This window comes from Mustela lutreola, chromosome 3 (genome assembly GCF_030435805.1).
Source record: "Mustela lutreola isolate mMusLut2 chromosome 3, mMusLut2.pri, whole genome shotgun sequence".
Lineage (NCBI taxonomy): Eukaryota > Metazoa > Chordata > Mammalia > Carnivora > Mustelidae > Mustela > Mustela lutreola.
This window is the reverse complement of record NC_081292.1, coordinates 149,462,700-149,482,388: the sequence shown is the minus strand read 5'-3', so window position 1 is coordinate 149,482,388 and position 19,689 is coordinate 149,462,700. Positions and strand designations below refer to the sequence as shown.

General features: G+C 34.6%; 1 protein-coding gene across 3 annotated transcripts in view; it reads left to right on the top strand.

The window, feature by feature from the left end:
• LOC131827147 (sodium channel protein type 2 subunit alpha) overlaps window positions 1-19,689 on the top strand; it is a 137,762-nt gene that overhangs the window by 6,134 nt on the left and 111,939 nt on the right. The gene's annotated exons all lie outside the window — the stretch shown is intronic.

The window sequence follows — 19,689 nt, the reverse complement described above, 5'->3', positions numbered from 1 at the left end:
ATAAAGGGGCTTTTGTTATTTGTGAAAATTCTGGAGAACTCGTTTAAGAATCAAGGGTATTTAAATATATTTTATTTATCATAATGTACTAGAAGATTTTTGAGGGTAAGAATATCATAATTTTAGTTAACTTTATGTTTGTGCTTGCTAAAATATAAATTTTACTGGAATAAAATGATCTTAGTAAAATGGAATAAAATTAACTGGAATAAAATGATCTTAGTACTCTTCGTGAGTAATCCTCAGGAAGCACATTGAATTGCTTGAATTATTATTAAAGTTTGGAATGATTAAATCTTGTATTGTTATCTAGGATCAGTTGGGATTATAATACACTTTCAGCAAGAGCATGTCTTGGCGGTATTAGCAGATGATAAGTGTGCAATTATGTGATTGTATAATTATGCCCTGTTACATGTTGTGTTGGTTGATTTGTATGGGAGAGTGACAATGAAACAAGAAAGTTTCTATTAGGCTTTGTATAAAGAATAGTGAATTGGTTGGAATATCATGAAAAGTGAGTTTATGATAAGATTATGGTAAGAGAATGCTGATACTGTCTCCCTTTTTGGAATAACTGATGTCAAAAGGTGAAATATGTAAGACATGGAGCAAGCCAGCTAGAGGCCAGTTGGGTAGTATCTCTATCAACCCAGCATTGTGAGCTAGGATGTTTTTCTCCTTTTGTGTCTCATCTGGTTAGAGCATCTCTGATGGCCCAGAAATGGCCAGATATAGGATAATGCCAGAGAAATACCCAGACTTACACTTGCTATTTCCTACATCAACAGTCCTAGAAATCTGGGGGGCCTGGTTATTTAGACAGGGTGACCATAGTGTATCATCTAAATTAAGATGTGGTTTGTTAATAATTTCTCCAGAACAAAATGTGTATATCAGGACTGTCTCAAATGAAGTGTGATATTATGGTCATCACATTTCTAACAGTTGGAAGAGAAGAAAGTAAAAAAAAGTACTATGCCAAGTTTTATATTTGATCAGTCTACCTAAATTAATGGTCCATGGTTTAGGTGCTTCAGTGTCACAAAGTTAATATGTAAAATGGCCCATCAATTTAGATAAAGAACATGAAGATGAGCTGTTCAGTTATTGGCCTTGCTGAACCTACCAACTGAAATCTCTAATGACTCTTCATTGAATCCCTAGTTGTATCATCAGGAATGACGTGATTTTATGAATTTTGAGCCTGATACATGCTGATAGTATCAACCTAGACTCAGCTGAAAGAAGCAGAGTATAGGAAACACTTTTGCACTTGCTATAGCTTATTCACAGGCTTTCAGGAGAAGATCTGCATTGATGGGTTCAGCATGAGTCCTGTATCCTCAGAATCAGAGCTTCCTATATCCCTAGGAATTTCAAGGTGAAATGAGAGCTACTAAAATAAAAGTAATAATTTGCACAAAACCTATGAGAATCTTGAATTCTGTCAGTTTGGTGGGTTGAGTGAACATAGAACTCATTTGCCAACATCTAGAAACTATAAATAAGACACAATTTTAAAATGCCTTAAAAATACATGGTTAAGCTCCAAATAAATGAAAAAGACTTCGGTAATCAGAAATAAAGTGATAACCAAAAACCTGAGTAATAAACAAGAAAGCTGACCCAGGGATCTGGGGAGTAGAAGGATATACATAGAAAAAAGCCCAGTTTCCCAAAGGGTTTAGTTTTAAAGTCTGTGCAAGTATAAGGCTGAAGTCTTGTAACATAGGGAGTTGAAATTGAGAACCCCTGAGTAGAGCATAGAACCTCAAAAAGTTCTATAGTCACTGAAATGAGAATTAAAAAGTGTAATCTGTTAAATCAGGACTTCAGAGAAACTTGTCTCTGTTCTGTCTTTCAGGGAAAAAAAAAGTCTTTTAGAAAGAATTAAAAAATACACACACACACACACACACACACACACATATATATATATATAAATTATATGCGTAGGTATTACTTAAAATGCGTAAGTTAGGAAATGTTACTTGGGATCCAGTAAAGGAAGCCATTAGTACAAGACAAGAATATATTAATAGTTGAACACACTAGAGAAGAGAGAGCAATTAAAGTGCAGCCGCAGAGGGGTCAGAAATAGAAGGGAGCAGACATGAACCAAATGGGATGATTCTAGAACAGATTACTTAAAACTACTCATATGGTTTCATTGCTGACCAAGCCTACCTGAAGCACTCAAGGCAAAAAAATGAGACTGGTCATTATTTGGGAAATAGATTTCTTACTTGCTTTTACATTTTCATTTGTTTCTTTTAAAAATTGATATTGACTTCTTTTGTCATATTAGTTCAGATTCTCAGAAGAAGAGGTAAAACAGGATATTGTGGAAGAATCCTTTGTACTCAGTATTGATCCCATTTCTATCACTCCCTTCTCAGGTAACAGCTATTTGAATTTGATGCAGAGTCTTTACATTCATATGGTAAAATTATAGTCCACATGACTTGCACACACATATAATATGAAGTACTGTTTTACATGTTTTCTTAAAATTTTATAAGTGGTATTATACTGAAAATGTCTTTTCATATTTTCTTTTTAACCTCAACATCATGTTTTTGAGAATTGATCTGTTTGATATATGGACATAAGTTTCAGTAATTTCTACTGATGTATAACTTCCGATTATAGGACTATATCACAAGTTATTTATAATTCTATAATGATGGATAGATTTCTTACTATTATAAACAATGCTGCCATGAAAATATTTTTTTTATCTACCTGTGAGTTTGTGTCATAAATCAAACATCCTGCTTGACAGCTTTACTCTTTTTTTTTTTTTTAAAGTAGGCTCCACACTAGGTTTGCAGCTCCAATGCGGAGCTTGAACTCACAACCCTGAAGAGTCAGACACTTAATTGAGCCACCCAGCGCTCCAACAGTTTTACTCTTTTGATTGTAGTTCACATAATTATTCAGCAGTCCAAATTTCCACTGCCAACATTATAACAGTTTTAATCTACTTTTTTTTACAGAGGGTAAACCCATTATAAAATTTTGAAGTAAATGGAAAATTCTTAGTGTTCATGCGATGAATTTATTGGGAAGACAATGGTATCTGTCAACATTTAAAAGATGCTCATTTTTTTTTTAAGATTTTGTTTATTTATTTGATAGAGAGAAAGATCACAAGTAGCAGAGAGGCAGGCAGAGAGAGAGAGTAGGGAAACAAGCTCTCTGCTCAGCAGAGAGCCCGATGCGGGACTTGATCCCAGGACCTTGAGATCATGACCCAAGCCAAAGGCAGAAGCTTAACCCACTGAGCCACCCAGGTGCCCCAAGATGCTTATCTTTTGATGGAACATTTTCACTTCTAGGAATCAGTCTTATAAATATGCTCAGACACGGCATTCATTACAGCATTGTTTATTAATAGTAAAAACCTGGGAATGACCTAAATATCCACTAATGAGGACAGGCTTAATCAGTTGTGATGCATCTTTATAACAAATACCATATAGATGTATATAAAAATAATTTTAGGCTTCTATATACTGATACGGAGAAATGATCAAGAAATATGGTGAAGTGAAGAAATCAGGTTTCATAACACTATGAATGGCGTTATCTCATTTGTGGGGAAAAAAAGGAAAAGCTGTTATAATTACATTTATTGATATGTATTTACATATGTTTAGAAACATTTTGGATGAATATACAGAGTCTTTAACTGGTTATTTTGGAGCTCTGAATTTGTATGGGAAGATTAGTATGTAGGATATTTAACTTATTTTTACTTTATGTTCCTTTATTCAGTTTGCATTTTTAATAGTAATCATGAATTTCTTTTGTATACTAAAAATACACATAAAATATTATCCATTACTTACTATCTGATAATATTTTTCCTTTTATGTTTAAATGTTATAACTTGTACCAAAGTATTTTTTAATGTAGATCCATGCTGCTTGGATATAGTTTAATAGTATTTATCCTAAATGAGATTTTTCTGTAGGGGTTTTATTTTGTGTGTACTTTATTCTTTCTCTCTCTCTCTTTTTAGCATCAAAAATTATTCAAACCTTGAAAGCAAACCATGATAAAATATTGATTCAGAATATTTGTACATCTGAATATGCATCTTCTTAGGAATTTGCACAAATATGTGATAATTGGCTTTAAGCTCACTGGCACTATCTCTAGCCTGACTCCCTTACCCAAAACCTTGGTAATTTCAGTTTGTATATAGATGATTTCAACGTACTGTCTATATTAAAACCTAAATTACCAACTTAGCTCTCTGAAAATCTTTGCCACCACCGGTGGTTTCTTTACCCTTTCTCAGGCATTCACTTGCATGGTTGTATCTTAGACATCTTCTTTGTCAATATGGTGACCTGACCATGGTCTTCACTTCATGCGGTCTGCACCACCTAGCATTGTACCTTGAACCCCAACTCAAACGATACTTTAACCCAGCCAGGACTCCAGTGCATTGATCTTACCACACTTTCACTGTCCTCACTTACTGAATGTCCTCTTTACTTTTATTAAATAGATTAAATTCCATGGCCACCCATAATAATCACCTCTTACATACACATACACACTTAACTACCCACCCTTTTTAATTATCTGGAAAAATACCCATCCTAGTCATTTCCAACTCTCCCCTACTTCATACTTGCATCCATGCAGCTAGACACAAGCACAACCTCAAGTGGGCCTTTGATACTGCCCAACAATCAGCACAGTGCCCTGAACCTCTCACTGACCCAGTTTCTGGGACTTGGATTCCACATCCTGTCTTTTCTCTTCTCCCCATTACTTCCTGCTTCATCTTCATTCTCCTTTGACAACTTTGGTTCCCACACCACTAAGAAAATGGAAACAATAAGAAGAGATTTTTTTCCCCTTCAGACTTTTATCATAACTACATGTACTTCCCTACCAAGTTCCACACCTACATAATCTGACTTCCCACCTGTTACCTTAAATCAACTATCCCTGCTTCTACCTGAAATAATCCCTGTGTCTGTGCACCAGATCTTATTTCTCTATTTCTTCTTACCTACACAAGGGCATTGCTTCAGCAGTTCTTTTCTCGCTCCTACTTCAGTAATTTTAGTTCTTTATTGTATCATCATGAAACATTTTATTATTGCTTCTATATTAAAATAATGTTTTCCTTTATCAAGTACTTCTCAGTTTCTTTCCTTTTCTTTTCAAAAATATCTGCCATAAAAGTTCACTGTATTCTCTCTCTCCCTTTTTCTCTCCACTCCCCCATTCCCTTTTAAATCCACTTTAGTCAGGTTTTCATTTCCACCATTTTATCAAAACAATTCTTCATAGGAATCCAGTGAAGACCACACTATAAACCCAGTGGTCCATTCTCACTCTTAGTCCAACTCAATCATTCAGCAGTATAGGACATAGTGCATAACTGAATTCCCTTGATATCCTTCTTTCCCTTGGATTCCTGGACAGCCTATAATCCTGGTTCTTCTTTTGTCTCACTTTTTTTGTCTCACTTCTTCACAGTCATTTTACTTTTTACTCTGCCTTACCAAATGTCAATATTTGGGCGTGTCCCTGGTTTAATCTCTGATTCTCTTTTCTTCTGTATCTTCATCACTTTCTTGTAATCCCATTGCATCTCAAGGCTTTAAATCTCATAAAAATAATGATGACTTCCAAATATGTTTATCCCCAATTTTCTGCTGCACTAAAGATCTATGTGTTCAACACCTTATTTGACTTACTGGTTTGCATATTTGATAGACATCTCAAATTTAACAAACCCTAAACTAAATTTCTGACTTTCCCTCTCCCTGGCCAACCTGCTCCACCCCCAGCCTTTCCCCATCTAACTTGTTAGGGAGGGAACTCCAGTCTTCCTGTCTTAGACTGAAAACTTCTAGGGTCATTTTTGAATGTTCTCTTTCTCTCATATCCCATATCCTATTCTTTAGGGATTTCTGCTTATTTAGTATTCAGAACATATTCAGAATCAAACTGTATCCTGCCATCTCCACTGCCACCGGCCTGATCTAAGGCATCAAGTGTCTCCTGGATTTCTGCCTTAATATCATAAGTGGACTTTATTTTTCACTCCTCCTCACAATCTATTTTCAGCACAGCAGGCAGAAGTAAGATTACACCACATCTTTGCTCAAAATTCTCTAAGAGTAAATTTTCTCGGACTAAAATATATAATTTCCTTGTTGAATTTGGTCTCCATTTCATTAGTTCTCTGAACTCATCTCCAATTTCTCTTTCCCTTACTCACTTTTACTGTTTCTTGAATATTCCAGGAATGCTTACATCTTTAGAGATGGCTCATCTTCCTGGAAGGCTTTTGCCTCAGATATTTGCATGACTAACTCCCTCACCTGCTTCAAGTCTGTGCTCAAATGTCACTTCTAAATGATGCCACTCTATCCTATTTAAAATCTCATCCCCCTTTCCCAGCTCACTCTTCTGATCCTCCACACTCTGCAGTATTTTCATTTCTTTTTTGTTTCTTGCTTTATTCTTCTTTCCTTTCATTTTCTTTCCTTCCTTCCCTCCCATATTACAACTCTTACCATCTTCTAGCATATTGTATAAATTTTCTGTTTCCTCTGCCAGTAATGTAACCTCCAAGTGATCAGACATTATTATTTCTTTGGTGCATTGATGTATCACAAAAACTTAGATTAGAAGAACTAAAATAATATTTGTTTTATAAATGAATGAATTTTAGAAACTTAAAGTATATTCCTTTAAGCATGCTAAGAAGTTTTCTTAGCATGTTTTCTCTCACTTTTATTGAGCTGATTCACATTTAAAAGTGCCCAGAACAGTCTGCTTAATTTTTCACTCAGTATTTCTGTCAATAACAGTGAAATGTATATTAATATTATAAAATCTGGCCTTCCAGGTAAACATATCATTAATACTGGCTAATGGCCTATTTCTAATTTATATAAAATTTAGTGTGTTTCTCTTGGGGCTTCTTTGCTTATTTGTCATTGTTCTGCATTGGGAGCTCCTCAAAGTCAGGAATTTGATCTTCAGATCTGCCTTTCAAGGACCTATCCCAGTGCTGGTACATAAGAAGTTTTTGTTTTTGTTGTTGTTGTTGTTTTCAAAATACTAATTTACCTATAGTTCTCTTTTATAGTGAAAACTTTATCTGGTTTTGATATGTGTATTGCTGGACACATAGGATGAGTTTGGATGTTTTCCTTCCTTTTCTATTTTTTGGAATAGTTCAGAATAGGTATTAATTCTTCTTTACATGTTTGATAGAATTTTCCCGTGAAGCCATCTGGCCCTGGACTTTTTTGTTTTGGGGAGATTTTTTATTATTGATTCAATTTCTTTCCTTATAATAGGTCTGTTCAAGTTTTCTATTTCTTCCTATTTCAGTTTTGCTAGTTTATATGTTTCTAGTTTAATCACTGAATGAAAATACACAAAATTTAATATCAATCCATCAATTCTGGATTGTTTATTTGAGATTAGGTTGTTTATTTTATGGTTTTTAGGTAATTATTATGAGGGTAGATTGTTTATTTGAGATTTTTTTTTTTAAATGTAGGTATTTATCACTAAAATTTCCTTCTTAGAACTACTTTTGCTGCATCCCATAAGTTTTGGTATGCTGTGTTTCCCTTTTAATTTATTTCATGATTGTTTTTGACTCATAGGTTGTTCAAAAGTCTGTTGTTTAATTTCCACATATTGAAAATTTTCCAGCTTTCATCCTGTTATTTATTTCTAGTGTCATATCATTATAGCTGAAGAAGATATTTGGTATGACTTCAACATCCTTAAATTTGCTAAGACATGTTTTGTGACCTAACAAAATCTATGCTAGAGAATGTTTTGTGCAGACTTAAGAAGAATGTGTATTCTGTAGTTGTTTGATAGAATGTGTTATATATGTCTATTAGACCCATTAGGTCTAAAGTATGGTTCAAATCCATTGTTTTCTTGTTGAGTTTTGTCTGGATGTTCTATCTGTCATTGAAGTGAGGTATTCAAATCTTCTATCATTGTATTGTCTAGTTCTCCCTTTGACTCTGTTGTATTTGTTTAATATATTCAGGTGCTCTGATGTTGGATGTGTATATATTACAATTGCTGTATCTCTTTGATGAATTGACCCCTTTATCATTATATAATGACCTTCTTTAATTCTTGTTACTATTTTTCTCTTAAAGTCTGTTTTGTCTGATATAAGCTCAGTGCTACACCCGTTTTTTGTGCATGGCATAACTTTTTCCATCCCTTCACTTTGAGTCTGTGTGTTTCCTTAAAGATAAGCAAGTCTCTTATAGACAGCATATAGTTTGTTAGTTTGTTTGTTTGTTTTTACTTCAGCCACTGTATGCTTTTTGATTGGAGAACTTAATCCATTTACATTCAGATATTTATGGTTATGCAGTACTTACCAGTGCCATTTTATTAGTTGTCTCCTGGATCTTTTGTAGTTCCCTTCTTATTTTCTTCTTTTGCTGCCTTCCTTTGTGAATTGGTGATTTTTTTCATTGTGTTGATATGCTATACTTCCATTTAAGTTTTGTGAATCTACTATAGGTTTTGCTTTTTGGTTACCATGAAGCTTAATCTTTGTAATAGTCTATTTTGAGCTGATAACAACTTAACTTGTACTTGAGCGTACAACAACTCTACCCTCTTACTCCCGTCTTTTATTATTTTAATCTCAAAATCTCTTTTTATAATGTGTATTCATTGACAAATTATGGTAGCTATAGTTATTTTTAATACTCCTGTCCTTTAAAATTTTATATTATAGTTATTAGTTAACACATCACCACGTTACAGTGTTAGAATATTCCAAATTTGATTATACATTTACTTTTACAATGTTATATGTATTTTCATATGTTTTCATGTTACTATTAATCATTCTTTCATTTCAAATTAAAGAGCTCCTTTCAGTATTTAGTATTTCTTGTAATGAACTATCAACTTTTGTTTGTCTGGAAAAGTATTTCTCCTTCATCATTGAAGTATAATGCTGCTGAATATTCTTGGACGACATTTTCTTTTCTTTCAGCGCTTGGAATATATCATTCCATTCTCTTTTGAATAACTATTGAAAGATATGAATTTAGTGCCATTGTATTGCCGGTAAAGTCCCTGTTTCTGTATGTTGTTTCTGTTTCTTTCTGGTCTATGTTACTCTGGGGCCCTCTCTTTGCTTATAGGATCCCCTTTAATATTTCCAGCAGGGCTGGTTTAGTGATCACAAATTCTTTTAGTTTCTGTTTGTCCAGAAGCTCTTTACCTCTCCTTCCATTCTGAATGAAAGCCTTGCTAGATATTCTTGGCTGCATGCTTTTCTCATTTGTACTCTGAATGTATCATGCCAGCACTTTCTGGCTTGCCAGATCTCTGTGGATAGGTCTGCTGTCAATTTAATGTTCTACCCGTGTATTTTAAGGACCTCTTGTATGTAGCTGCTTTCAGGATTTGTCTTCATATTGCTGAAATTTGCAGGCTTCACTCTTAAATGTTAGGGTGTTCATCTATTTTTATTGATTTTTGAGGGGACTTCTCTTACCTCCTGGACTTAAATGCCTGTTTCCTTCCCCAAATTAGGGAGGTTCTCAGCTATGATTTGCTCAGATATACCCTCTGTCACCCTCTCTTTTTCTTCTTCCTCTGGGACCCCAATAATCCTAATATTGTTTTGCTTTATAGTATCACTCATTTCTCGAGGCCTCCCCTCATGGTCTATTAGTTGTTTTTCTCTCTTTTCTTCAGATTCCTTCCTTTCCATCATTTTGTCTTCTTTGTCACTCTCTCTTCTGCCTCATTTACCTTAGTGGTTAGAGCATCCATTTTTTTAGACTGCGTGTCAGTTAAAACCTTCTTTAATTTGGCCAGATTAGATTTTATTTTTGCATTAAGAGATTCTTAGTGTATTCTATGGTTTTTTCAAACTCAGCTAGTAACTTTATAATCATTATACTGAATTCAATTTCTAACATTTTCCTTATATCCATATTGACAAGATCTATGGCAGAGTATTACCTCTGGTACTTTCTTTTGCTGTGAATTTCTCCTTCTAGTCATTTTGTACAGAGAAGAATAGATGAATGCAAGAACAAAATCAAAACTATCAACTCCAATCCCAGCAAAATGCACACTGGACCAATCTGAAGAGGTCAGAAACCAAAAAAAAAGAAAAGAAAAGGAAAAGGAAAAAAGAATATAATCTACCAAGTGGAAAAACACAGGGTGATCTATTTGGTCTGGGGTGTATTTTGGTCTATTTTTCTGAAGACACTAAATCCCACAATTGTGAAGGAATATATATGTATATAAAATTGAATACAGTGAAAGGAAGCCAAAAATGAAGAATATATCTATAAACTGTAAATGTAAAAATGAAAATTTTAAAAAAAGACTGAAAAACAGTTGATAAAATGAGAAGCTAAAAAGGAAAATGAGAACCTTGAAAAGGAAAAAAAAAATTTTTTTTAATGGAGACACCAAAGACTAAAGACCTCAAATTCTATATAGTATTTTTCCCAGTACAGGAGTTTTTCATTTCTGAGTGATTCATAAACTTGGTATTTAACTGATGTTCCTGCTGGTCTTCGGGGGTATGGGGGGTGGCTGTTGCACTGATTCTCAGGTATTTTTGCCGGGCAGAATTGCACTACCCTTACTCAGGGGGCAGAGCTCAGTGTAAACTGCTTCAGGTTGCTCTATGTAGCTTTTGTTCTCTGAAGGCTTTTGCTGCTTTAAAAAACGAGAAAAAAAAAAAAAAAGAAGGAAAAATTGTTGTACCCCGTCTCTAGCTCTAGAGCTGAAAGATTGCTGCCCCCACTCTTCAGTGCACTGTCAGGAAAAAGCAGTCAATCCCTTTTGTTTACTTCAAACTCTGAAGACTGCTGCGGTACACACCCACACCAATCCTCCCAGGGGTGTGTGTGCGTGTGTGTGTGGAGGGCCAGGGTCTCAGGAAGGTCCTGCAGCCTGTTGGACCCCTGCTTCTGGAGTAATTTCCTGATTGTATGTGCATCTGGGCACTCTTCCAAGGGGAAGGAGCAGGGTCTCCCAGCAGCTGTCACTTGCTGGGTCCCTGCTTGGAGAGTAGTGTCTGGATCATGCAGTGGTTTGCAATTTATGGCAACACCTAGCTGAGAGACCATGCCAAGGCTCATTAATTGTAGCCGGCTTCCCTCTTCCAGTGCTTGGGAACTACGCCGGCTCAGGCATCCCTGTTCTTTCTGTGACCCTGGGGATCCAGAGACCTTGTTGTCCCACTTAGGATTCTGCCCCACTTCACTTATCTGATCACCTTTCAGGCAGGGATATTCCTCACAGGAGCAGACTTCTAAAAGTTCCCATTTTGCACTTCGCTGCTATATCACTTTCCAGTAGCTGGCTTAGGGAGGCTCCCTCCCCCCATAGTTTATCCTTCCATATATCCCCTCAGATTCATGTCTCCACATCTCCTGTCTTGCAAAAAGTGGTTGCTTTTCTATTTGTGGAATGCAGGAATTCTTTTCTTACTTCTCAGATTGGATTCACAGGTGTTCAGAATGGTTTGATAGATAAGTAGCTGAATTCGAGGGACCAGATGAAATGTGGGTCCCCTATTCTTCTGTCATCTTTTTTAGAAACCATCTTTCAACTAACATCTTCTTTCATAAAGATAGAACCGTTTTCAAATGTACGTGTGAAAGCATAAGGAAAGTGCCATATCCATCCCACTTTCTTTGGCCTATAAAGTTTTTGGTGAGAAATCTGGTGGTTGACTAATGGAGGTTCCTTTGTAGGTTACATTTTTTTTTTCTTTTTCTGCTTTTAGGATTTTGTCCTTGTCTCTGATTTTGACAGTTTTATTATAATGTTTCTTGGAGATAATTTTAGATTGAAATATCCAAATCTCTCCCCAGATTGGGAAATTCTCAACCATTATTCTGTTCCTTAGAGAACATCTCTTCTTTTGGACTCCAATAATTCACACATTGTTTCTTTTCATGGTATCTCAGAGATCATGTAGGTTTTCTTTTTTGTACATATAATTTAAAAAAAATTTTTATAAACATATAATGTATTATTAGCCTCAGAGGTACAGGTCTGTGTCATGTAGACTTTCTTTACTCTTTTCTTTCTTTCTTCTTTTTTTTTTTTTTATTAACATATAATTTATTATTTGCTTCAGGGGTACAGGTCTGTGAATCATCAGTCTTATACAATTCACAACACTCACCATAGCACATCATTCTCTATTCTTTATTCTCCTCTAACCAGATAATTATAAGTTTCTTATCTTCTTATTCACAGATTCATTCTTCTCTTTGGCCTGGTCAGGTGTTGATGTACTTTATTGCATTTTTCATTTCATTTGATTATTTTTTGTGTCTACCACTCTTTTTTTGTCATCTACTCAAGACTCTCTCTTACTGGTGCCTTGGAAGTTCACACAGGGAAACAATTGATGTCTGAGAGTGTGGGGGATATGTGTGAGACATTCAGGCTAGTTGCAGAGATCCATGGGTGATGCTTTCCCAGCAGCAGAGTCTACAGTGTAACCATCAGGGACCATGTCCCTTAAAGACCTCTGATAATGTTATCAGCTACATTCCTCCCCCTTGTCATGGAACTTTCAGTTTAGTAATCTAGATTCTTCAAGGGAGAAAGGATTCTCTTTGGCAATGTCCTACACAGTTGAGGAAGTCAAGCAAACACTCATCTGTCCTCCCCTTTTCCCATGGGAGAAATAGCTGAGAATGTCACAGTCCTAAGCTATGCTACCTTGGGGGTAAGGATGGTACAGGCAAATTCAAGCTGTTCCTCTTATTTACTCCAGTACATTCCAAAATTTTTTTTTCTCTACTGGAGTGCTAGAAATTCTCTCCTGGAAATGGGCTTTCTTGTCCATGGGTGACTGCCCTTGTCAGTGTTCTTCAGGTACTCCTGGACTATGGCTGAGAAGGACCTGAACCAGTTCATGGGCTTCTGCAGGAACCACAAGTGGTAATGAGGTCTCTCTGCCTATTATTTGATGCACAGTTTGTAAGACTTGAGTGCCTTGGAATATGGTACTGGATCCCACAACTCCCATGGAGGAACTTTTATTCAGGGATGGATACCAAAATTTTGTTGTGCAAGTTTGAGAAGGAAATATGAAGGATGCCTTATGATATTGACATCATTAGGATATAATTGAAATTACTCAATTTATTTCTCCTAAAGAGTGTTCATGCATGTCTTCTTCTAAGTGTCAGCTTATATACTTGTTTTTGTTAAATACCTAATGTCTTCATTACTTTATTTATAGAAAGTTTCCTCTAAATAAATGTGCCAACTAACTAGAAAATGGATCACTTTCCATTTGATCTTATATAAAAATAGCTTCCACTATTTTTCTGTCTTCAATACATTCCAAGGTTTCAGTGAAAAATTTTTGAAATGTATGTGAACTTTTGTCCTAATTAGATCTAACTCAAACATTGCTCTGACGTTTTCATATGGAAAGTCACATATTCCTCTGTACTTCCATTGCATCCTGCAGCTGTCTCTCACTTGTCATAATGTGGACTAGTCGAATATATGCTTACCTGGGTCATCTTTCATATGAAATTGTGCACTGTATAAAGATAGACATTGTGTCTCATAGTTCTACTGAGCTACTCAGTATCTACACATATTGCCTTTCATAGGAGGTGATCAATATGTCTGCTGAGCTTTAGTCATTTAAAACTTCAATTGGGATACTATTTGAAATTTCTTACTTTCACAGCATAACTATTTTCTGTTTCAAGTGACTTCTTAAAATAGCTCTCTGCAGTTTGCTTTATGATAACTCCTTTAAATATCTTTTAAAATTACTGTTTTAGTAGACTACATAGTTCTTTGTAGAAGAATATAGATTAAGCATATACTAAATTTCCAGAGAAAACTTAAATAATAAATATAATTGTGGGAAGGTCTCTCTGTCTCCCATACACAATTTCAATTTCCAATTCTCACTCATAATGAATTCTATTACTCCACGAGTAGTTAACTTTTATAACCAATAACAGGATTAATCAACAATAGTCACATACACATGTGCACACAAACACAAAAATATCCATTCTATCTCTTCCAGTCATCATTATCTATCCTCAAAAATGCAACATAGCAAATAAAATGGCCTAGCTCCTATAGAAGTTAGTAAAATATAGATTATAGTACTCTTTTGACATCATGATTATAGAGAATGTATATTTTGTAGGCTATTTCAAATCCTTAACTGCAGAATTGTTTCAGATAACACCTTACTCAGCCAATATATTTAAGCTCATTTTCTCCTGAGCTGCTGGTTTCTTAGATTCCTAACCTTGGCTAACTCTTCAAAAAAAATTCCGCTCTTTATTAAAGACCAGAAAGAGTTATAAATGAAGCAATGTATAATTTAAAAGTCAATATAATACATTTTACAATTCAAAACATTCTAAAATGTGAATGGATTTGGGCTATATTTTAGTATACAATATTTTAGTTTTTGTGACAATGTTTCTAGCAAATTAAGGGAAGTGATATTTCATGAGCTAATGTTTTTTATAGCAAGTAACAGAAACAGACTAAAGAAAATATTACTAAAAAAATAATCTGGGTATAGAGTGGCTCATGGACATGGATTCAGAAAGGACATACATGCAGATTTTCCAATATATAGATGGTAAGAACCAGTGGAACACTAGTGATTCTAAAAGGAAGTGTCAGAAAACAAACACTACAAGCTACATCAATAATAATAAAAGAAAAAGTCAATAGGGGGTATATTTTTACATTTAGACTTTCAATGAAAACATAACAAAACTTTTGTCTCAGGGATTTAATGCAAAGTTTTGTGTATGTTGATATGTTGGGAATCTTCTAGTCTGGTGATTCTGTTAACCTTGCATGGCATAAAATTCTTCATGATAGATTGGCAAATGAGAATTGATTAGAGAATCCTTAATTCCTTTCGACTAGCCACTGATAAGTAGGTCAAATTGAATAGAAAAACTAACTTCTCTACTTCATTTCTTTCGAATTACAATATAATTTAATATGTGTTAGCTTTACACTTAGTGGTTCCTGGGAGTAAAAGGATAGGTTAAAAGTGGAGGAAGAGAAAGACACAGGGAAAGAGAGAGAAAGATAGAAAGAGAGAGAGAGAAGGAAGGAGGGAGGAAAGAAGGAAGGAAAAGAGGAATCTTAAAGATACAGATTTTTGTGTGTGATTTTCAGTTTGTAAACTAAGAACTTTCATAGCCTTTTGTAGTAGGCTGTATGGTGGCACCAAAGTTGTCCATGCCCTAGTATTCCCTGAACCAGTGAATGTCATTCTGTATGGCAAAAGAGATTGAAGATGTGATTAAGATGAGGATCTGGAGATAGGGAGATTATCCTGAATTATCTGGATGAGCACTAAATATAATTACAAGAATTCTTACAAGAGGAAGGCAGAGAGATATTTAAGTATAGAACAAGTAGGAGATAGGATGATAGAAGCAAGATGTTGTAATAATGCAAGGGAGGATTTACAGACCAAAGAATGTACATGACCTCAGGAGCTAGAAAACTGGGAAACATATCCTAACACTTTGGTGTCAGCCCAGTAAAACTCATTTCTGATTTCTGATCTCCAGAACTGTAAAGGAATAATTTGTGTTATTTAAGCCACCAAGTTTGTATTGATTTGTTATAGCAGCCATAGGAAACTAGTAAACTTTGTTATTAAGTATCAAATGACTAGGGCATTGAGCAAATTAGAATCCTTAATGCTAATAACTTGTATTTTTTCTATGTAACTCAATTTTTGATGATTTAGAGGAAGATACTATATCAAATATTACCAGTGAGCATCTGTCATTTGTTCTTTAAAAGCTAATTTAAGGAGCATGTTGTCAACTTTATAGCCAAAGGGAGAAGACTAATTTTCAGCTTTATTGATGGCCACCTGGTGAACTGAAGCATAGGTTGAATTATCATATTAAACTCATATTTCCAATCATTACCAAGAAATATATTTGGGGCATTTGTGGTTTGGATTAGCAGATAGACTCCAAATAGTAGCAACTAATAGCATATAATGAAAGATTATAGTCATACTTTTAAACAAAAAAGATGGTTTGAAAAATGATGATGGCCTAATAGCTGTACTGGATACATAGAATTTGTTCGTCTGTTCTGTTACACCATATTCTGAGCCCAGGGATGTTCCTTGCTGGCCCCTATCAAGAGGTACCCTTAACCTGTGGTTTCTGGCTGAAACAACCAAAGATAGTCACCAGCAGGGACTGGAGGGTTGGAAGGTTGGAAGAGAATGAAGTTAGGGTATTTATTCCTCACATTCCTCCCTTCCAGACTGCTATGGTATAATGTGAAGGCCATAGTTCCTGCCAAGGAACTCCTACTCCTTCCTGATTACAATAATCATTTCTTCCTCTTGCTTTTTACTGCTGCTAGCCCTGGGGTAGTATAGCACTTTGTTGGTTTCCCTTAAACCTAACAGGCATTATGAATAGTCTTCTTGTGTGTGTGTTTTCATCCCTGAATTAAATTCTTTTGTGTTATCTATTTTTCCACCAAAAAAAAAAAAAAAATCACCATAATATAGGCACTAGTGAAACGATTGATATGACTCAGATTATTTGATTTTTACAGTGACCTTGTGGGTTAGATACTATTTTAACCAAACTTAAAATATGAGAATACTGAAAAATACAAAATTTAAATAACTTGATGATCACATAGCTAAGAACTGTCTAAGCCAAAATAGATTCCAGTGAATTTGACTCCAGAGCTGATCTTAGATGGAGCAGTACAAGAATTAATATGATTTTAAAGATAATCTCATATGTTTGGTATCTATATAAATCTCATTGACAAGACTTAAGTACAGAAAAAAATAAGATAAATAGAAACATGTCAGGAAAATTTAATTTATAAGTAATAAAACTAACACAGACAACACAGAGATCTGGATTTGGAAATAGTCTGTTACATGCACTGTTCATATCTGAATGCTTCCAGATGCTATTTAATATCATAATTCTTATGAAAATGGAAATGAGAGGTATAGTATTTTCTTCCATATACAAAGAAAGCCTTTTATTAATGCAAATATGTCATACAAATTAATTGAAACAGATAATCTACTTGCTGTCTGTAGTCATTTTTCAGTGACCAGAAACAGATAAATTAAATTAAAATGAAAAAAAATTTCTGAAGATTTGTTAATAAAATTAATAAATGTGTTTGACTTACTAATTAAAAAAATGCATTTAAAGCAAAAAGATGAAAAAATATTTACAGAGAAAATTTTGCTTATCTCACATAGGAGTATGACAAAAATGACATCAGAGTGCATTGTTATTCCATCTATAGAAACTAGAAGAGAAGATGACAGATATTTTTTAATATTTTTTAATCCCTCATTGTCTCCTACCTGCCATTCCTAACCTTTATATTCAAAATAGTCTTCCCACCTATATATCTGGTAGTAAAATAATCTTTCTTCCCTGAAGTTTATGAAATTCTTTCTGACATGATGTGGTTTTGACACTGCCATTTTGATCTGAATAATATACCTTGCAGATGGATTTGTGATAACATCACTAATAGGCCACTTATAGCATATAACAAGAGTCAATACATTATGGCCTGTTAAAACCTCTTTTGTTTAAAATAGTTGGGAAAAGGGAAGACTATTTGTTGACATGTAGATATAACAGGAAATTTGAAGCTTAGCATCCAGAAATAAAGTTTTATTGAAGTACCCATGTTTATTTGTTCATGTGTTGTCGATGGCTGTTTTCATGCTGCTAGGACAGAGATGCATAGCTGCAACAGAGACCCTATAGCCCATGAGCCTAAAACATTCACTAAATGGCTCTTTTAGAAATTGAGCAGCAGACCTCTGGCCAATATACTCTCATTGTACTAATTGTGAAGTATAGGTATTTGATGGTATTTACACATCTGGATGAATGAATTTATGCAGTAAAATGTATAGGTATATCTACATTACAGGTATAGCCTATTACTTTTTCTATTTTTTCAGTTGATTCTTTCAGTTTTTCTATGTATATAATTTTATTTGTAGATAATTATGTTAATTATATCTACTATTTTCCAATACTCCTTTTTAAAAAGTTTTTATTTAATTCCAGTCAGTTAACTTACAGTGTTATATTAGTTTCAGGTGTATAATATATATAGTACAACAATATAGATTCAACAATTTCATAGTCACTTGGTGCTTATCACTCCTTAATTCCCGTCACCTATTTAACCCATCCCCCCTCCCCTCTGGTAACTATCTGTTTGTTCTCTATAGGTAAGAGTCTGTTTTTTTGGTTTGCCTTTCTTTTTCTTTGTTTTGTTTCTTAAATTCCACATATGAGTGAAATTATATGGTACTTGTCTTTCTCTGACTGATTTATTTCACTTAGCATTACAGTGTCTAGCTCATCCATGTTATTGCAACTTCATTCTCCTTTATGCATTCATCAATTGATGGATACTTGGGCTGCTTCCATATCTTGGATATTGTAAATAATGCTACTGTAAACATAGAAATACATGTATCCCTTTGAATTACTGGTTTTATATTCTTTGGGTAAATACCTGGTAGTGCAATTGATGGATGGTAGGGTAGTTCTATTTTTAACTCTCTGAGGAGCCTCCATGCTGTTTTCCAGAGTAGCTGCCCCAGTTTACATTCCCACCAACAGTACAAAAGGGTGTCTTTTTCTCCACATTCTTGCCAATACTTGTTGTTTCCTGTGTTGTTGATTTTAGCCATTCTGACAGATGTGAATTGTATTTGTGCATTGTGGTTTTGATTTGTATTTCCCTGATGCTAAGTGATGATGAGCATCTTTTCATATGTCTGATGGCCAAATGTATGTCTTCTTTGGAGAAACATCTGTTCATGTTTTCTGCACATTTTAAAATTGGATTGTTTGGTTTTGGTGTGGTGAGCTTTATATGTTCTTTTTATGTATAGGATAGGATATATGTTTTTTTATGTATGTTCTTTTTATGTATTGGATGTGGCATTTGAAATATCTTCTTCTATATTATAGGATGTCTTTTAGTCTTGTTGATTTTTTCCTTCACTGTACAAAAGCTTTTTATATTGATGTAGTCCCAATAGTTTATTTTTGTTTTGTTCCCCTTGCCTCAGGTGACCTATCTAGGAAAAGTTGCTATGGCCAATATCAGAGAAGTTATTGCCTGTGCTTTCTTCTAGGATTTTTTATGGTTCTGGTCTCACACCATTTTGAATTTATTTTTGTGGATGGTGTAAGAAAGTAGTCCAGTTTCATTCCTTTGCATATTGCTGTCTAGTTTTCCCATCACCATTTGCTGAAGAGGTTGTCTTATTTTTTCATTGGATATTCTTTCCCACTTTGTCAAAGCTTAATTGGTCATATAACTTTGGGTTTATTTCTGGGTTTTCTATTCTGTTCCATTAATCTATGTGTTTATTTGACACATAGATCTATGTGTCTTTGTGACAGTACCATATAGTTTTGATTACTACAGCTTTGAAATATAACCTGAAGTCCAGCTTTGGTTTTCTTTTGCAAGATTTCTTTGGCTATTCAGTCTTTGTGGTTCCATACAAACTGTAGGATTATTTTTCTAGCTCTGTGAAAAACACTGTTGGTATTTTGATAGGGATTGCATTAAATGTATAGG